The sequence below is a fragment of the Anas platyrhynchos genome, chromosome 2 (assembly GCF_047663525.1).
Source record: "Anas platyrhynchos isolate ZD024472 breed Pekin duck chromosome 2, IASCAAS_PekinDuck_T2T, whole genome shotgun sequence".
Lineage (NCBI taxonomy): Eukaryota > Metazoa > Chordata > Aves > Anseriformes > Anatidae > Anas > Anas platyrhynchos.
In genome coordinates, this window is record NC_092588.1 from 11,773,921 (window position 1) to 11,791,701 (window position 17,781).

General features: G+C 45.8%; 1 long non-coding RNA gene across 1 annotated transcript; it reads right to left on the bottom strand.

Moving 5' to 3' along the window:
- Positions 1-386: 386 nt before the first annotated feature.
- Positions 387-9,840, bottom strand: LOC140001691 (uncharacterized). Its single transcript, XR_011807174.1, has 4 exons — positions 9,722-9,840; positions 4,176-4,325; positions 1,287-1,436; positions 387-547 (listed from the first exon to the last, which is right to left on the bottom strand). It is a non-coding gene; the product is annotated as an uncharacterized lncRNA (long non-coding RNA).
- Positions 9,841-17,781: the final 7,941 nt, after the last annotated feature.

Genomic DNA, 17,781 nt, shown 5'->3' on the forward strand with positions numbered 1-17,781 from the left:
GGGACACAAACCACTCCTTTCACTGTTTCGAGAAGACAACGAGAAATGACAGTCCAGAATGAAGCATTAACTCCAGGAAAGAATAACGTGCCTTTAACTTGTCTTCTTCTCCCTATCCCATGCCCTGCAGTGGGTTGGGGACTGCACCACTCTAATTTACCACTCTGGCATTTCTGTAATATGATTCATGCATCGTACTAAGAATCGGGGTGTTGAGCTCAGGACTAGGGATTTGGTGATGGGGTGGGCATCTTGATGCGTGGTGCTGGGATGCTGCATGGTACTCATCCTCTTCATGGACCTCACTCACTCATCTTCAAGACACTTCCATGCTGGGTCACTTTGAAGATCTGCTTCATGCAATATCCCATGGTTTCCTTAAAAATCCTGTTTCTAATCATGCAGCTATATCCTTTTAATATCCACTTTAAATTTCCTTCTAGAATACATTCTATCCATTTTACATCCAGAAAGTTCCTGTCTTCCAGCTAGCAGAAAACAGCTCCTGTTGCACATTTCCTCTTTCTAGCCCCTGGAATGTTTTGTGCTGCATTGACACAAACAAAGAAACTGCAGTACTCTGTAGAAAACATGGCAAAGGACTAATCTTATTAAACAAAAGAATACATTAAAATGAAAGTTCAAAAAGCTTCTTATGTCAAGGTGCAACCCCACAGTGGAATACCAGTATGGTTCTCCTGTCTCTATAGCTGATTTACCTTGGATTGTTATATTACAAAAATAAAAATAACCGAGTGGAATTTTAAATGTATTCAGCAATCTTCAATCCAGCAATTTTTGAGCTAGAATTGCTCTTAACTAAGTCCTTCATTTCTTCTCATTCACTGCTCTTTGGATAGCTGAATCACCACCTTTCATTGCACCAGAAGAGGGATCATAAAATAGTGGATAGGAATAATCAGTCTGCTGCCTATTCTGTGGCAGCTAATCCTCTGCTGACAGAAGTGGGAGGCTGAGTTTGCTTCAGGAACTTTGGGGCATACTGTTACATGGTACATTTTGTGTCTTATCTACAATCTTATTTACTTGATTATTGCAGTCTGATCTGAGGTCAGTATAAGACACAGAGTTTAGATGACATGCAGATAAGTCAAACGTCTGCCCTTCACTTAGTTTTTGAAGTGTTCATGTCTCTGAATCCTTGCAGGAGCTTTTCTCTTGCCACCTCTTCTGCTTGGATTCAGCATGTAGAAGTCCCTAAGGCTACTCTGGGTATAATGTAGTGTTGTGTTCAGCTCTGAGGCCACCAGCACAAGGACATTCACCTGTTGGAACGGGTCCAGAGGAGAGCCATGAAGATGACCAGATGGCTGGACCCTACTTTGAAGACAGGCTGAGGGAGTTGGGGTTGTTCAGCCTGGAGAAGAGAAGGTTCCGGGGAGACCTTACAGCGGCCTGCCAGTACCTAAAAGGTCCTGCAGAAAAGCTCTCTGTCAGCGTGTGTAGCAATAGGACAAGAAATAAAGGCTTTAAAGCAAAAAAAAAAAAAAAAAGGTAGATTTTGATTAGATATAATCATAGAATCATAGAATATCCTGAGTTGGAAGGGACCCTTAAGGATCATCAAGTCCAACTCTTGACACCGCACAGGTCTACCCAAAAGTTCAGACCATGTGACTAAGTGCACAGTCCAATCTCTTCTTAAATTCAGTCAGGCTCGGTGCAGTGACCACTTCCCTGGGGAGCCTGTTCCAGTGTGCAACCACCCTCTCTGTGAAGAACCCCCTCCTGATGTCAAGCCTAAATTTCCCCTGCCTCAGCTTAACCCCGTTCCTGCAAGGAAACGGGGTTATATAAGGAAAACGGGGTTATATAAGGAAAACGGGGTTATATAAGGAAAAAGGTACTGAGTATTAGGGTGGTGGGGCCCTGGCACAGGCTGCCCAGAGAAGCTGTGGATGCCCCATCCCTGGAGGTGCTCAAGGCCAGGCTGGATGGGGCTTTGGGCAACCTGGTCTGGTGGGAGGTGTCCCTGCCCATGGTAGGGGGTTGGAACTGGGTGGGCTTTAAGGTCCCTTCCAACCCAAGCCTTTCTATATATTATTCTATATAATGGTGTAGTGTAGTTAAAATATTTAGAAGTGCCCTGATTCTATGTGTTATGCACATCTGTTTTATGCTTTTATACTCCCAAGCACCTTTCAGTGGACAGGTTTTAAGAAGAGCTTCATAAATCCACTGAGATTAATGACAGGGAATGTTTTCTTTGACCATTCACTTCTTTCTCCAAGGCTGGCTGCAGAATATGCCTCAGAAACACAGAAAACAGAAGTGGCTGGATCTGCCTGACTCCCCCACCCTTACCCAAACAGTACAGCTTGGCTGATCACACCAGGCTAATTACTAAGGTGACTTTTGTTATTAGCCTGCAAAATCCTTGATGTTTCCCTGCTGCTCTGTTCAGTATGGATGAGGTCTTGGCTAGAGCACTTGAGTCTGTTCAGAGGCAGTGAATGAGAAGCATGAAAAGGTCTTCACATAAGTGGCAGGTTCTTGTTAGAGAGAAGGGAATAGTCCTCATTTCCATACCATGACGAACAAGATAAGAAACAATCAAGGAAATTTTTGAAGAAGGTACTAACTGAAGAGCTGGAAAGACTTTGAACAATTCAACACACAAGGAATGACCCACCTGCCTGCTCTGAAGGCAAGAGCCCTTCCACCCCTTATAAGCATGGCTCCTCTCACTTGTAATTTTGCTCAGCTGTAACTGTTTGAGCTGAAATTTCCCAGCCTGGAGAATCTCCCCGGATCTGAGGTACAGCAAAACTTTCAGCCCAAACAGTGACAAAGTTTAATTTCCTACCACTTCTCTTTGCTTCACTGCTGACTTGGACTGGAAGGATTGAGTTTGGGAAAACTTTGCTGTTCTTGATCCTTTGACCCAAACTGGAGAAGCTACTTAAACAAACAAACAAACAAACAAAAAAAAACAGCTCTGTACAAACCCAGTGGAGACACTTGCATTTTGTGGGTGTCAAGCTCTGCATTCAGGGAACGAACCTTAGCCCTTAATGGCTCTTGAAAAAAAGAAAAAGTGATGATTGATCAACCACTGAAAATGTTCCTTTTATTGCTACTGTTTGGCAGATGTGAAAGTCACACAAGATGCTACTAAGGGTTTGCATGCGGCTCACCACCACCCCAAATAAGCAAAAAAGTGATGAAAGTGTTATTCTGTCTCCAAGAAATGGTGTGGGATCTATCTCAGCCCCTTATCTCTGTTAACTTTTATAAACTCTCCTTATATATGGAGACCAAGATGAAGCACAAGCCTTTGATATCTACACCAGTGTCACTAGATCAGCTGCTTCTGTTGCCATAGTGCAATACAAAACTCCTGAACCTCCTTCTGTACCTTGCTGATACTACCAGGGGATAGGGCCATTCAGACACTATTAGGATTTCTGAACAGGATCTGCTCCCTGCTGCTGTTCCTGGGACCAGCATCCAGCTTCTGGGCTGGTTTCATGATGAAATGGGCTTCATTTCAGTCAGAAACCTATTTGCAGCACAATTTAATTCCTCAGCTAGTTAGCTTTAATAATAGTAATTAGCAGATTGGAGGAGCATACTTGATTTCTGAAGTCTCTGCTGTGATTTTCCTGCTGATTACTTGAAGAACAGCAATGTCCTGAACTCCAGGCAGGAGTTTTGGTGTAGCAATGATGTCATCATTTGAAGAAAAATGAACAGATATATTTAACAAAAAAATAATAATTGATGAATAGATGTTGTGATGATAGAAAGATAGCAGTATTTTCACTTGGACAGGTGTGGAGGTGAGATAATTCCCTCTTTCTTCATGGTTATCTCAGACAACATCATGCCTCAGATGCTGGAGAGGCACTTCTGTTGTCACCAGGGAAAGCCACCTCACGAACCACCTCTGAAGCTCTGCAGGAGGCCTGCCAACACTTCAGTCTCCAAACTCATGCTGGGTGACAGGTCCCAGCAGTGCTGCCTATGCACATCACTAATTCGCTTTGTTGCTGTTGAAGAGGCTTCTCAGCTTCTCCGGGGTTTTAACAGCAGGGATGGCAACGGGACAGATTTATTTAAACCAAGCCAAGGGGCAGGTTGCTGTACCTCAAGTAGGAGAAATGATTGCAGAAGAGAAAAGCAGAATAAAAGAACCCAACCTCAGACCCTACCTGCTCAGAAATGTTCCTCCCTGGTGGTTTCTCCAATGCCTTGGCCAGCCTTGTTCCCACGTCTCCCAAGGCAGCTGGGCCTAAGCTCTTTTTTTATCAGGATGGACCTTCTTTCCCAGCTGTATTTGAATTCCACTTGCTGTTCCTTCCCTGTGAATAAGAAGGGAACTTCAGTGACTCAGACTGTTATTATACAGGGCCATCTGCTCCAACATCTTCCACTGTGTGTCTTTTGGAGGTAGGCTTGGAAGTAAAACATACAAATCTAACAGGAGCTCCCTGGTCCTCCCATGTTTTGTCTGGGCTAAAAAATTCCTTCAGCTTTACTAAATCACGCCTAGCAATGTTCATTTATTGCACATAGGCTGCATAACCCACAGTCCTACAAGCTTCATCCCTCCGCAGAGACACAGAGCTACATGACTAAGGCAGAAGATGGAGCTGTCCAGGCTGTGCACTCCCACACCTGCCCACACTCATCTCACAGGGAGCTTGCTGGTGGGTTATTTATTGTCCAGTGGGGAAGAAGCTGAATGGGTTTTCATTTCTTTGGTCACTACCTGGGAACAGAACTTTTTCCTTGATGTAAATACTAATGAATGACTTTATTGTCGCACTTTCTGAGTGCTTCAGACTTTTTTAAAGTTTCTTTACCTCCCTGATGTGCCAACAGATTTTACAGGATGGCAACAGAAGTACTCAGCACAAGGGTTAGGAAGGCCAACAGCATCCTGAGATCTGCTGGGAGAAGCTTTGCCAGCTGTTGGAGGGAGCTGGTCCTTCCCCCCTGCTGTCAGACCCACCTGAGTGCTATATCCAGTGCCAGGTCCCAGTGCAAGAAAGATATGGGCAGACTGGAGCGAGTCCAGCAAAGGGCCACAAAGACAATTATGGGACTGGAGCAACTCTCTGGAGCTGGGAGGGTTCAGCCTGGAGAAGACAAGGTCCGAGGGGATCTTATCCAAGTGTATAAACACCTGGTGGGGAGGGAATAATAAAATGGAGCCAGGCTGTTCTCAATCGGCACTCAGTAACAGGAAAAGAGGCAAAGGGCACAATTCAAAATACAGGAACAGTTTCTTAATTTTATAAGATTTCTCATTTTATAAGACCTTTTGGCATTGCGAAAGGGAACATCTGCATTATTTTGTCTTAATAGAGCACATGAGTCAGGTCTCCTGCACTAATTACCTGACACCTGTGTGAAGGGGGGTGCTGTGGGAGTTTGGAAAAGCCCATGGGGGTCAAGGCCAAAGAACAACCCTCAGATAGTGCTGTGGATCCAGCCATGCTGAGCATCTGTTCAGGAGAAGAACATACTGAAAATACTGTGTTTTTTTTCCACAATACAAAAGAAATCTTTACATTTTTCAGAAATACTGTATTTTTTTTTTTTGGAGAGATTCGCAGCTGCAGTACTTTGGCTGTGAAGATTTTTTATTTAAAAGCGCTCATTTGCAGACACATCAGGGGGAAGTACAAGGAAATTTTAGCTCTAATTATATATTTTGAAAACAGCAAAGTGATTCCCAAGACCAGCACAATATAGTGGGCTGCTTCAGACCTCCTATTGCTTCACTGGGCTTTGGGTAGACCAGGCGCAGAAGGGGCCTTATTATTGCTGCTGATGGATCAGATGTGGGGTTTCTGAGCTGGGAAAGACTATGGGGCTTGGTGGCCCTGCAGAAATCTCTGACACAAATGAGGGAGGAAAATCAAGCTGCATCACTTTGCAGGCTGATCAGTGCAAGGCGAAAAAGCTTGAGAGGTCCTGAGGATGATATTCAGAGAGCATGTCAAGAGCATTTAAGCAGCAGGGTAGTCTCAAAGCCACAGAGCTCGCTTGTCTTTAATGGGGACAACCCAGTACATGCCCATTTTCAGGCACATCACCCAGGGATGACCAGCCACACACTGACTTTTGGTTGATTGCCGCATTTGCACTAAAAATAAGGATGCTCTGTCTGCAGCCCCACTGCTCTGCACTGCCAGGTCCCAGCCCCTGCAAAAAGGAGAGGGCTGGCTTTTACACAGCCCCTGCTCCCCTTCTTACTGAGTGAGGTCTGGCAGCTCCTCTGTAGCCAGGACCTGAGGAACAAACTTGCAGCTTGGAAGGGTCAGAAGAGTTATCAGAAAACTTTCAGAAAAAAAGATAATCATCTTTTACAAACCATTTAAAAGTGCATCTGATTTCACAACTCATTTTCCTTCTGATAGCCTGTTTGCTGAGCTTCCACCTCAAGCACATTTCCCTGGTACCGATAAAAATGGATGCAAATCAAACCAAAGCATCAGGGCTGCTAAAGACGGTAAATTTGTTTATGCAGGTTGCAATTTATTCTTTCTCAAGAGGCAACCTTCTGCCAGCCAGCGACAGAAGGGACTGGGTACCCCCTGCCCCAGCTACTACAGCTCTCTCAGAGCTGCCTTTGTGCTCATCTGTGAGTCCTATCTGAGTGCCCAATTTTACAGCACTCAGCCTCTCTACAGGATACTGCAAGGCTACACAAATGTTTTTCTGTAAGAAAGAGGCTGTGAAGAGGAAGTTAAACCCTATTTAGCAGCATGGTTCTAGGAAGGAAAGGAAAGGAAAGGAAAGGAAAGGAAAGGAAAGGAAAGGAAAGGAAAGGAAAGGAAAGGAAAGGAAAGGAAAGGAAAGGAAAGGAAAGGAAAGGAAAGGAAAGGAAAGGAAAGGAAAGGAAAGGAAAGGAAAGGAAAGGAAAGGAAAGGAAAGGAAAGGAAAGGAAAGGAAAGGAAAGGAAAGGAAAGGAAAGGAAAGGAAAGGAAAGGAAAGGAAAGGAAAGGAAAGGAAAGGAAAAAGGAAAGGAAAAAGGAGAGGAAAGATAAACGTTTGTGGGCTATCAGAGGCTTTGTCCTTGCTGGTCTTTAGGAGACCAGCTTGCTCTGGATGGGACTCAGCACACTTTCACTGCCCCGAGGGGTCAGATGTGTCTGCTGGTGCCTCCCCTCTCCTCCTGCTGTCAGGAGTGGGGCTCAGTGTCTCTCACACCTCCCCTTAGTCCTATTCGCCATCTCAGGCTCCTTTAAATACTGTAAAAGTAGATTTATCTCAAGCTTACTTTCATTAGAAACCTAGATGGGAGGCAGCATGCCCCCGAATGAGCCCATTGCCATGCAAGCAGTCAGGAGAGGCCTTCACTGATGGGAGGCAGCACGCCGTGATGGCTGTCCGCAAGAGTTCAGATTAATTCTCCCAGAAAGCTTCCAACCTGTCTGTGTTTAATAGAGAAGGCAGCAGCAGAGATGTCATATTGAATGAAGACCTGTTCTAAAGCCTGATTTCCACCCCCATCTAACACTGATTACTGCGAGTACGCAGAATAAATGGGGAAGCTGAGAGGAGAGGTGAAGAGAGCAGCTTCTGAGCCGTTGGAAAGCTCAGGTGGAGGTTTCAGATGCTGAACTCTGCTCACACCAGTGTCCACGAGGCTCCCTGACAGCCACCATTCAATTTTATTTTGTACTCTATAAGAAAAGAAAGTGTCAGCATTAGCATAAGGGCGAGCTACAGCCCTTCAGCTGTGCTAGGGGTGGCTGAGTGTCCTCCAGGCTTCCCGAGTCTCCCTCAACTAGTAAATGCTTTATTTCCCCCCCCCCCCGTAGGCTCTAAGAGTAAGTTGCACTGACTTTTCCCAGCTTTTTCTTGTTCTCAGTGCAACTTGCTGCTGAACTGCAGTCATGGTTGTCTTCGTGCAAGTGCTCACAAAACACAGGACATCAAACTCCTGCATGCAGCCTTTCCTCCTGTGCCCAGGAGCAACCCAGCAGTTAGAGAACGCTCATCCTTGGAAAACCTCTGTCCCACCATCAAAATTTTTCCTTTTCCTGAAAAATTAGTTAGAGCATGGGAAATAAACTTCATGAAGTTATTGCATACCAAAGTACAGTGGCTCTGTAGTATTGCTTTTATGGCATATCATTTCCCTTCTCCCTGATAAACTCTCCATGTCCCCCTTTTTCTACGCTATATCGCCTTCTCTCTCCTCAGGAGATAACCTTGACACCTTTCTCTCCATCCTATTAACATCTTTCCACTTGATAGGTACCAGCCTCCCTTCCTTCAGAGATGGTCTGATGCACAGACTGGCAGCTTTTCTCTCCCGTTACTTGCCTTTGAAGATTCCTGCTTATATCGCAGAGCTGAAGAAGCTCTTGTGTGCCCATAAACTTGCTTCATTTCACCTTTTTGTGATGATTGTCCTAAGAAAAAAAGATGATGCCTTTACTTGTATACCTTGTCTTGAATTAGTAATTTTAAGAGTATTTATTTTTGAAAGAAATGTTTGCATAGGCATTTTAGGATGCCAGAACGACTGAGCTCACTGCAGCAGTTTGTCTACTGCATGTGGAGTGATGCATTTGCATTACCAACACCCTCATTAGGCTGGGTGGATTTAGAGGCCCCTACAGCCTGGTAAGTACACTGGCATAACAGCTCTGATTCTAAAGGACTTACCCCAAAAAATATAACTGCAGATAACTACGAGTTACTTGTTTTACAAACAGGAAACGAAGAAAAAGGAACAGATGGTAATAGTATGGGTAGATGAGTCAAACTTTGCTATTTAATGAAGCAGTCACTTCGTGCTTTCCCCTTTGGGTCATGGCAAGCCATATATAAACTTTCAGAGTGGTGATGAGATAAGAGACTTCTGGCATAGCTGCTCCATTGCAGTCAACAACAGGAGGTGAAAGCAGAGCATATATTATGGTTAAAATTCATCATTCCCATAAAAATATAATGAAAAAAAGGTAAATGTGTTGGAAAGCATCAAATGGTGTGCTAGAATCTTCACCACATTATTCATTTGGTCGTATTTTCCATTATTGCTCTTTTTCATACTGAAATGTTACTCATTCTTTGGCCATTGCTGAGATACGATTTAATTAGAACTTCCACGGGCTCCTTTCAAGCTTTTGCAATAAAAGGATTGAAATCAGGAAAGTAGGAAGCTGGGAGATTTCCCTATCAGCCCAGCCTTACTCTGCTGAACACTCCAGTTGTTAACCCAGCACTGTCTCATAACCATGAGGGTTTGATGGCTGGGTTTGGTTAAACAACTTTTTTTCTGGGTCCCTGCTGCAAAGTAATCTGAATACAGGAAACCCCTTTATTTTATTGTTTTATTTCATTTTATTTTATTTTGTTTTGTTTTATTTTATTTTCCAGTGTTGAGTTGTTCTTTGCTAGAAGAGGCCAATTCTGCATCCAATGATCCTGGGTGAGGGGAATCGGTCTCTGGGGCTGCAGTCTAGCAGTTTAGAGTTGAGAGAGGCTAATATTTTTGGAAAGTGTGGTGTTTTGTTTTTTTTTTTTTTCCTAGCCCTCATCTTGAGCCCTAAGCAACAAAATTGAAACCCTGGAGCTCCTAGCAGCTTTCTTATAATGGAACATTCGATCACACTGGCTCCGTTTCACAGTGTGTTAAGCGTCCTTCAACACACACAACTATCGGAAGCCCATATTTTTCTACGAGAGGCAACAGGGGGATTTTTCCAAAGCCTCCAGCAGCAAAGTTACTTACTCTCAACCTGCAGTTTGAAGTCAATCAATCTCAGGCCTGGCACACAGGAGAAACAAACTCCCAGCGCATTGAGTGAGAGCAGAATTGCTTCCCCATGTAGTGCTCTGCTACACCAGGGGCTGAGCACGGGCAGAGCATCATTTCCAATTAATATTTAAGCTGTGCCAGGGATGACGACCACGCAAACCAGATCACCTGCTCAGTAATTAGTGCAGCGTGGATGCTCTGGCATACCAGTGCTTCAAGAGCTCTGCTCCGATGGCAGGTCTCACTGGGAGAGCACTGCAAAGTGTGAGCAGGATGCGTGCCAGCTGCTGGCAGCCCAGCAGCTGTCCAGCAGCTACACACACGGTATTGGGACAAGCTCAGTGTGCCTCCATCCAGAAGGTATGGATGGGGCAGCAAGGAAAACCACCCCGCGAGGGCTCCTAAGACCCTGCAATGAAAGGCGTGTTGATGGAGTAAGAAAGAGATCACAGTCGTGCATACTGATAAGTCAAGAGCCTGGTTAAAGCTCCAAGTTAATGTAATTATGAGCAATGCAATCGAAGAGCTCTCATGTATAAAGCACTTGCAGACTGCCCCAGGTTAAAATAGCATTTTTTACTGACAAATTTGCCTCACCTCCTCAAAAGCGCTGACAAAACGATACTGCCTGTTTTTATGATTTATTTAACTCGGCTCCAAGGGAAACGTGGCTTCCCTTGGATTTGACTCAACCATCACCTGTGAGAAACTTGCACGAAAGAGCTGCAAACAGTGCCAAAATGTCATTGGACCCACAGAGCTGTGATGAGACCAGAGCACATGGGGGTGAGCTTGTGCTGTCAAATGCTGATGTTGATCAGTGCTGAGGGGTCTCTGCTGCATTGGGTCCCATTCTCCACCACACATCCCACAGGGCACCTTGGTCCAGCTGCTACGTCCACCCCTGTCTTGCCCAGGCTGCTCTGAAGCCCAGAGGCAGCAGGACCTCTGTGTGATCTGGAGGTGGATCCTGCTGCAAGCTCCTGCTGTGGGTTGGGATGTGCAGGAACTGGGTTCACATCTTGGTTCCCATCTGTGCTTCCAAACCGTCTCATAAAAAGCACTTTTATGTAGCTCGTTGTCATTTATTTCCGAGCAGGCTGCACGTTTCCCAGTCCCAATGACTGCAAAGATGTGATCCACCTGCTTTTATTCTCTAATTTATAGCCAATAATTGAGCCAAAGCCAGTAATACAGGCTCGATAAGGAGTGTGCTGCTGGCTCTTTACACCACACAAAGCAACGATGAGCCAAGTTACACCAGGTGTGCTTCTGCTTTTTGTTGCTGGTGTTAGATGAGCTTGCTGCATCGGTATTTAAAATGAAGTAACACGCAAGGCTGCTCTCTTCCAAAGGGGAGGAAATTCTCTGTCTATTTTTGCAGCGTAGCGAAAGGGTTGCACAGGGGAAAGGAGACGGGGTTTTTAATAGACCGCTTGGCAGTAGTGAATGTTTAATTTTAGCAGCGAGTGGAAGCTGATTTAGAAACCTTGTTGTCTGGTGGCAAGGGACTCACAGGAAGCCCTTGTGCCATCTCAGAGGGGAGGGCAGAGAGCAGGGAGTGACCCAAAAGCAATCAGTGGGTGAGATTCGTATTGCACGATCCATTCATCCTTCAGCTTTGCTGTTAGGGGTCAAGTCACAAAGCCAGAAATAATCAGCCTAGCTTGTTAAATACTAAGGCTTTTCTGAGACCAGACTCAATCAGCACACCAGTGTTTCTCTCCCCACATATTGGTCCCCCAGTATGAACAGGAATAAATTCAGAATCAAAACTCTCTCTTTGCGCAAAGCTGCTGCAATGCAAGAGATGGCAGCATCAGGGCTTTTTGTGCAGCAAGATCGCTTTCCTGCACTGAATAAATTAGCATAGTTGAATGCTAACCAAGTGGAACAACTTTTTCTATTCTCCATAACCCAAAAAAAGGTTTTGTCCCTGGCAGAAGCGATTGAATATCTGGGGTCTGATGTGTACCCAGCAAATTCAGTCTGAACCCAGTGATTAGAGGTGCAGGTGGTTTATAGGTGCCACCCACCCCTTTGGCTCAATAGGAAGAGACCGTTGGATAACCAAACACTTGCTGGGAAATTATTTGCCTTGTGTGGTAAAATCTCAGCCCCAAATCAGAGGTAATTCTGGGGAAAGTAATGTACTTGGAAATAAAGAAGTTTGGGGATATGCCTGAGGACCTGGGCTCTGCAGTCACTGGAATTTTAGGGGCTGTAATGGGATTTGGACCACAAACAGAGTTATTCCCAAACTTCATGGGACATATCTCTTCTAGCTGTCTGCACAATCTTTGCTCTTACAAGCCCCAAAGGCCATGATCAAAACCTGTGGAGTAGGGGTTCAGTCTTTCCACCTTTTCTCTCTCCATCACAGACATTGCAAAAATGAAAATACAGTGCTGACAAAGCGTCCCACTTTTCAGGATGTTTTTTTTTCAGGCACGTCCAAAGCTCAAGCAAGAGGAGGGACCAACAAATTCCTATTTCTTGAGTTGGCCTCACCCTGCAAAGGTCGCTCCAGGTGGGCAGTGAGCACCACCCGTGAGAGGTGCTGCAGCTCTGCTCCACAACAACCTCTGAGGCTCCAAAACAGCCTGCTGTGGCACAGATCTTGTGCAGGAGCTGTGTGCAGCTGGCTGCAGTGGGGGGGTCAGCTCTGGAGAGCCATCAGATAAAGATCAGGTAACCTGACGGAGAGCCATCAGGTGCTGCTCTCCTGGGTGGACCTATGGACACACCACGAGCCACAAGCATAATGATGGTGTCAACAAGCTTCAAGCTTTTGAAAAAGTGTTTTGGGAGGTTTTTATTGCAATGGCTAATTAAAAGTTTATCATGTGCACCAAACACAGCCAGCATTTCTTTGTTGTACAGTAATATTGACAGGCAAATGCTTTGTCAGTGTATTAGAGCTGCGTGCTTGCTTCTGGAGTAGATTAACTATTGCTTATCTGTCAGGAAAAAGAAACATCACTAACAAATAGGTAAACAGCCAAACAAAATCCCTGTCTCTCACAATGTGCCAACAGTCTTTAGAGTTCCACTTACATCTGGCACTTCAGCTGAAATCTGAAATTACTTTTTCCTGAAATCTGGCACCTAAGTGCAGAGCTGCAGTGTACTGTGGGCACAGCAAACATCCCTGGGCTTCCTTGGGACAGAAAGCACATCTGTCCCCTATCCAGCAGGAAACAGCAGCTGGAACTGCTGCTGTGTGGGTGCTTTGGCCGGGGAGGAAGGTTGGAGAGGCAGGGCCTCCTGTGAAGGCAGATGGACCAGTCAAAGCCATTTCAGCTGTGGGTAGTGAAAGTGGGTGAAGAAATCCTGCCTGAGGTGTGATACCCAACAGAGGTGAGCGCCCAGGTTCAGGGAACGAGGGCACACAGAGAGCCTGCAGGATGAGGACTTAATGCAAATGGCAGCAAGTGGTGAGGCCGTGCCTCGAGCACTGTGCTCAGCTCTGGGCCCCTTAGTCCCAGAAGGACATCAAGGCCCTGGAGCGTACCCAGAGCAGGGCTACGAAGCTGGGGAAGGGCCTGGGGCACAAGTCCTGTGAGGAGCAGCTGAGGGAGCTGGGGGTGGTTGGTGTGGGAAAGAGGAGGCTCAGGGGAGGCCTCATTGCTCTCTGCAACTGCCTGAAAGGAAGCTGTGGGGAACTGGGGGTCAGCCTCTGCTCACATATTATAGAACTAGAGGGAATGGCCTCAAGTTGCGCCAGGGGAGGTTCAGGCTGGAAATGAGGAGACATTTCTGCTCAGCAAGAGCAGTCAGGCACTGGGACGGGTTGCCCAGGGAGGTGGTGGAGTCCTCATCCCTGGGGGTGTTCAAGGAGAGGTTGGACGTGGTGCTTGGGGACATGGTTTAGTGGTGACATTGTTGGTAGGGGATGGTTGGACCAGGTGATCTTGGAGGGCTTTCCCAACCCTAATGATTCTGTGACTCTAAACGGCAAAGAACTGGGGCAAAAAGGAAAGCACTGGTGAAGGTGGCAGCAGTTTAACAGTTCTGTTCAACCATCCCACACAGTAGTGTGGATATCTGAAGTGTTCTTGGTCTTTATTTTTAATATTTTCTTTATTACAGTGGCTCCCAATGCCCAGTGACTCTCAGTTTTGCCTATACGTGGATGTGAAATTTTTGTACATGCCTTTCTCAAAAGCCTTTTGGGGAAGGTGTCCTAACACTGCGGATAGCCCTGCAGACCTGCCATGCTTGCAGTGCCCAGTAGTCAAGAGAAAATGCAGGCTGGGGGCAAACATGGAAACAGGTGGTAGCAGCATCATCCTGCACCAACAGGCCAAGCACAGCCCCGTCAAGGAGCTGCAATATGGACAAGGCCTGTGCTGCAGTGAGCAGGTGACTCCAAAGGAGCAGGTGCTGGAATTAGCTGGTTAATTGGCTGTCAGAGCTGTCACCAAAAGCTCAGCCAGGGCTGGCTGAACAGCAGGAGGAAGGGGAATAGTCTGAGACCTTTCCAGGTTGCTCTTAATGAAGGTGGCTGCTGTTGCTGCTGCAGAGTCTTGGGGCCACAGCAGAGAGGCACTCGGGAAGCACACGCACGGTCCCACTAATTACTGTAGCTCTGACAGGCCTCCCTACCTGCTTGCACAAGTCCTTGAAAAAGACACAGCCTGGAAGACTATTATAGACCGTGTTTTCTCCAGCAGAAAGATGTGAAAAGTTGCTGTTTGCTTGCTTTTGAGGTGGGGACTTAATTAGAAAGTGGGAGGGAGAGGTGGTTGTCATATACCAAATGTCTGGGAGTCTGGAACCAGATCTTGGGTTGAGCTTTTCACCAGTCAAAAATAACTGATAGAAAATGTATAAATTAGTCTGGAAGGAGACAGCACCCCGCTCTTTGGAGCTGAAGGCAAAATAGGCTGCTCAGCCAGGGTCATAAATATCCCTTTTGGAGCTCGGAGCTAGCACACGGCACAATGAGCAGCTTCTCCTGCCAATTGAGAATTGTTTCTGTGACTAACGTGTGGAGGAAACAAATTTTTATACCATCTCATCAAGGGATTTGTTTCTTCCAAATGTAAAAGTCATTTTAATGTAGTCATTAGTCACTACAGAGACTAATGTGCCTGGTGCGGTGCACTGGTGGAAACACTCGGAGTATTCTGCAGAATGCAGAGCAGGACAAACCCTCTGCAAGCTCCCTCTGATCCTGTTGGCTTCATGACCCCAAATGTACCACCCTTCCAACAGCCTCTCGCTGGAACTCCGCAGAAACAGCAGCAACTGCAGTATGGCAAAGATATCTCTGGGCTTTATGGAAAAACATTGTGGCTACAAACTATGGGATTGAGATTGGATTTAAAATATTCCTTGCAGGAGGGATCCAGCTGTCTCTTATCTATAGGGAAGGAAGAGTGGTGATAGTTAAACATGAAAGGCCTGTAGGGTACCTTTTGGTGTGGGATGAAATTTGAAGGTCTGGGTAACATTGTCCCATTTTCCATATGTCCTTAACATCCTGGGAGGTGGTGACCATCTTTAGTGAAAGATGAGTGGAAGTGGAAGTTGTTTTGAACATGCTGCAAGGTGCTAGGGCTGGCCTGAGCCAATGCAATACAGGGAGTGTAAAATGGTGTGGGACCTTCAGGGAGCTGGTGCAATGCTAGGGCAATGCCCACGTGTTGAGCCTGCAGATAAACTGCCCTCTGGAGCTACGGCCACATGAGCACCAGGCATAGTGCCTTTAAACCTCTTTTGACTAGGAAAGAAGTTTCTTTACAGGAGAAAAATCTCTTCAATTTGTTCAGAATTTCAACTTCCAGGGCAGTTCAGGCAAGAAAAACTAAATCCAAAAAGTAAAGAAAAAACACCTGCCCCCAAATTCAGGAGGTCTTGAGTTCTCAGGCTATTTCATATTGGACTTAAAAACCGTGAAACATCAGCCCTGCCAAGAGGAACGAGAGCTTTTGAATTTGTCTCAGAAGAATGACAACTGTGGGATAAAGATGTATACGGTCTGTTTGGGAGCTTAGTTTTTACCCTCTGCATTACTTTGTAGGATAAATTGTTCTGCCAAACCACGAATTCAATATTCATTACAGTAATGAAGCCTAGCTATGAATGGCCACTCTCAGAATGGTAATCCTACCAAAGTTAATCAAGTAAGCTATTCATATTTTTGCCAGTTGCACTGTGATCTGGTCTTTCTAAAATGATTGCAAGAAGAAAATAAAAAGACCAGGCTTTCAGAAAAGACTCTGCCTTACAGACTGAAATATGTAGGAAAATTGGAGGAGGCATTTTCAGAAGTTCTCTTTTTACCTTTCTCATAATTTCGTCGATAGTTAGGTGTCTCTAATATGGGGATTTTACAGATTTAATCAGTTCTTGATGCTTTTCATGGCTGGCATGAAAACCTGACTCTGCCCTCTCAAAAGGCAGAGAGGGAGGCAGGGCCAGGAACTGGTGGCAGATCCATTTGTGCTGCTTTTATGCACAGAGAATTCAAACGCCAGTGACTGGCCTGAGACATGGCTATATCATAGCCTGCTGAACTGTCTGTTTTGCCACATTTCTGGCATTTTGGAGGTGCTACTCTCAGCCATGGCTGTGCAACCACAGCTGCTGAGAGGTGCTCTGGAGAGAGCTGTGGTTCGACATGAGCAACTGCAGCACCAGCAGCAAATTAGATGCTAGGTGTTAATTATTAGGATGGGGCAGCCAGCAAATGCATGCATTTCTGTAGCTGCAGAGACTCTTTTGAGATGCCTGGTGTTGGGGTGGGGGAAGAGATGAGCACACACCTTGCTCAGGACCTGGAGATGCCTGTCCAGCAGCTGGGTTGTCAGAAGAGTCCCCCCACACTCCATTTATTTGGGAAGGGAGGTAGATGGGCTGCCCCATTCACAAACAGAAGCAAATCAGCCCTTGGCCAAGGTCACACAGAGATGGCACAGGGACATACGTGCTGCCAAGGGATCAGCAGGACAAAGAAAGGAAAAAAGATTTCCAGAGCAGAGCACCTGAGAGAGCGCTAAGCTGCAGGGGTGAGTTTAGCCAGTGTGGACAACACGTGTCCCAGCCTGCACATCCTTGCTAGCTGCTCTTCTTTGCTCTTACAGTTAAAAATCAGGCAAGATTGTGGCAAGCCGTTCAGTACTGCTGGTAACTCCCTGCTTTTAGTGGCCAAGCTCAAAACTTCTGCTTCTTATGTGCTTCAGGCGCTTGCTTACCTGTAGCATCACCATGCCACCGTCTGTTCACAAACTGAGGCAATAGGAATGACAGAGGTGTAAAGGAATTGGTATTTCCCTCGAGGCCTCTCAGTTCAGCAGGCAGTTGAGGTTTCTTTTTCAGTATTGCTCCCTCTTATGTGAGGCCCTGATGGCAAAGATCTGATAGCGATTTTCTATCACTTTCCTCCTGCTCTGCTGAAGTGAGTGGTTCCACGTCTCTGCTCTGCGATGGCAGCAACGCGTCTTCCTTCTGCCTCAGGTAATAATGATGTTTCATAAAGATTTCATTTTAGGGTATGCCTGTGATGAATACACCGCAAGCTGAGCTGCTTTTTTATTTTTATTTTTTATTTTTTTTCCCCCACAGAGAACCATTCATCTTGTAGTGCTTTGCATTATATCCTGATTAGGTTCCGCTTTGTTTTTCGTCCTTAAAATTAGACTTTCTATTTCCTTTCCTCGGGTGCTTCCAGCTGTATTGCCAGCACAAATGATCCATCCAGAGGTCTGTCTTCCCCTTTTGTTCTGTTTCTGTCGCTGTGCTGTTGGACACCCGATGGTACCATTTATAAACCTGTACAGTTTCTTTTGATGTAAAGATTTGATTGCTTTTAGACTGGAGCCTAGAGCCAAAAGACTTGAACCAGTAGCCAGCTTGCTCCCCAAATACTTAATCGTGGGACTCTGCTCCTACTCTGCTTCTCAAATGCCAGCAGGAGGTGAGTTTGTGTCTAAAAATCAGACTCAAGTACCTGAAATTGGGCACTCAAAAATGATTACACCCAAACTCGAACCTGTCTTCAGCAGTACAGGCACAGTTCTCTCCAT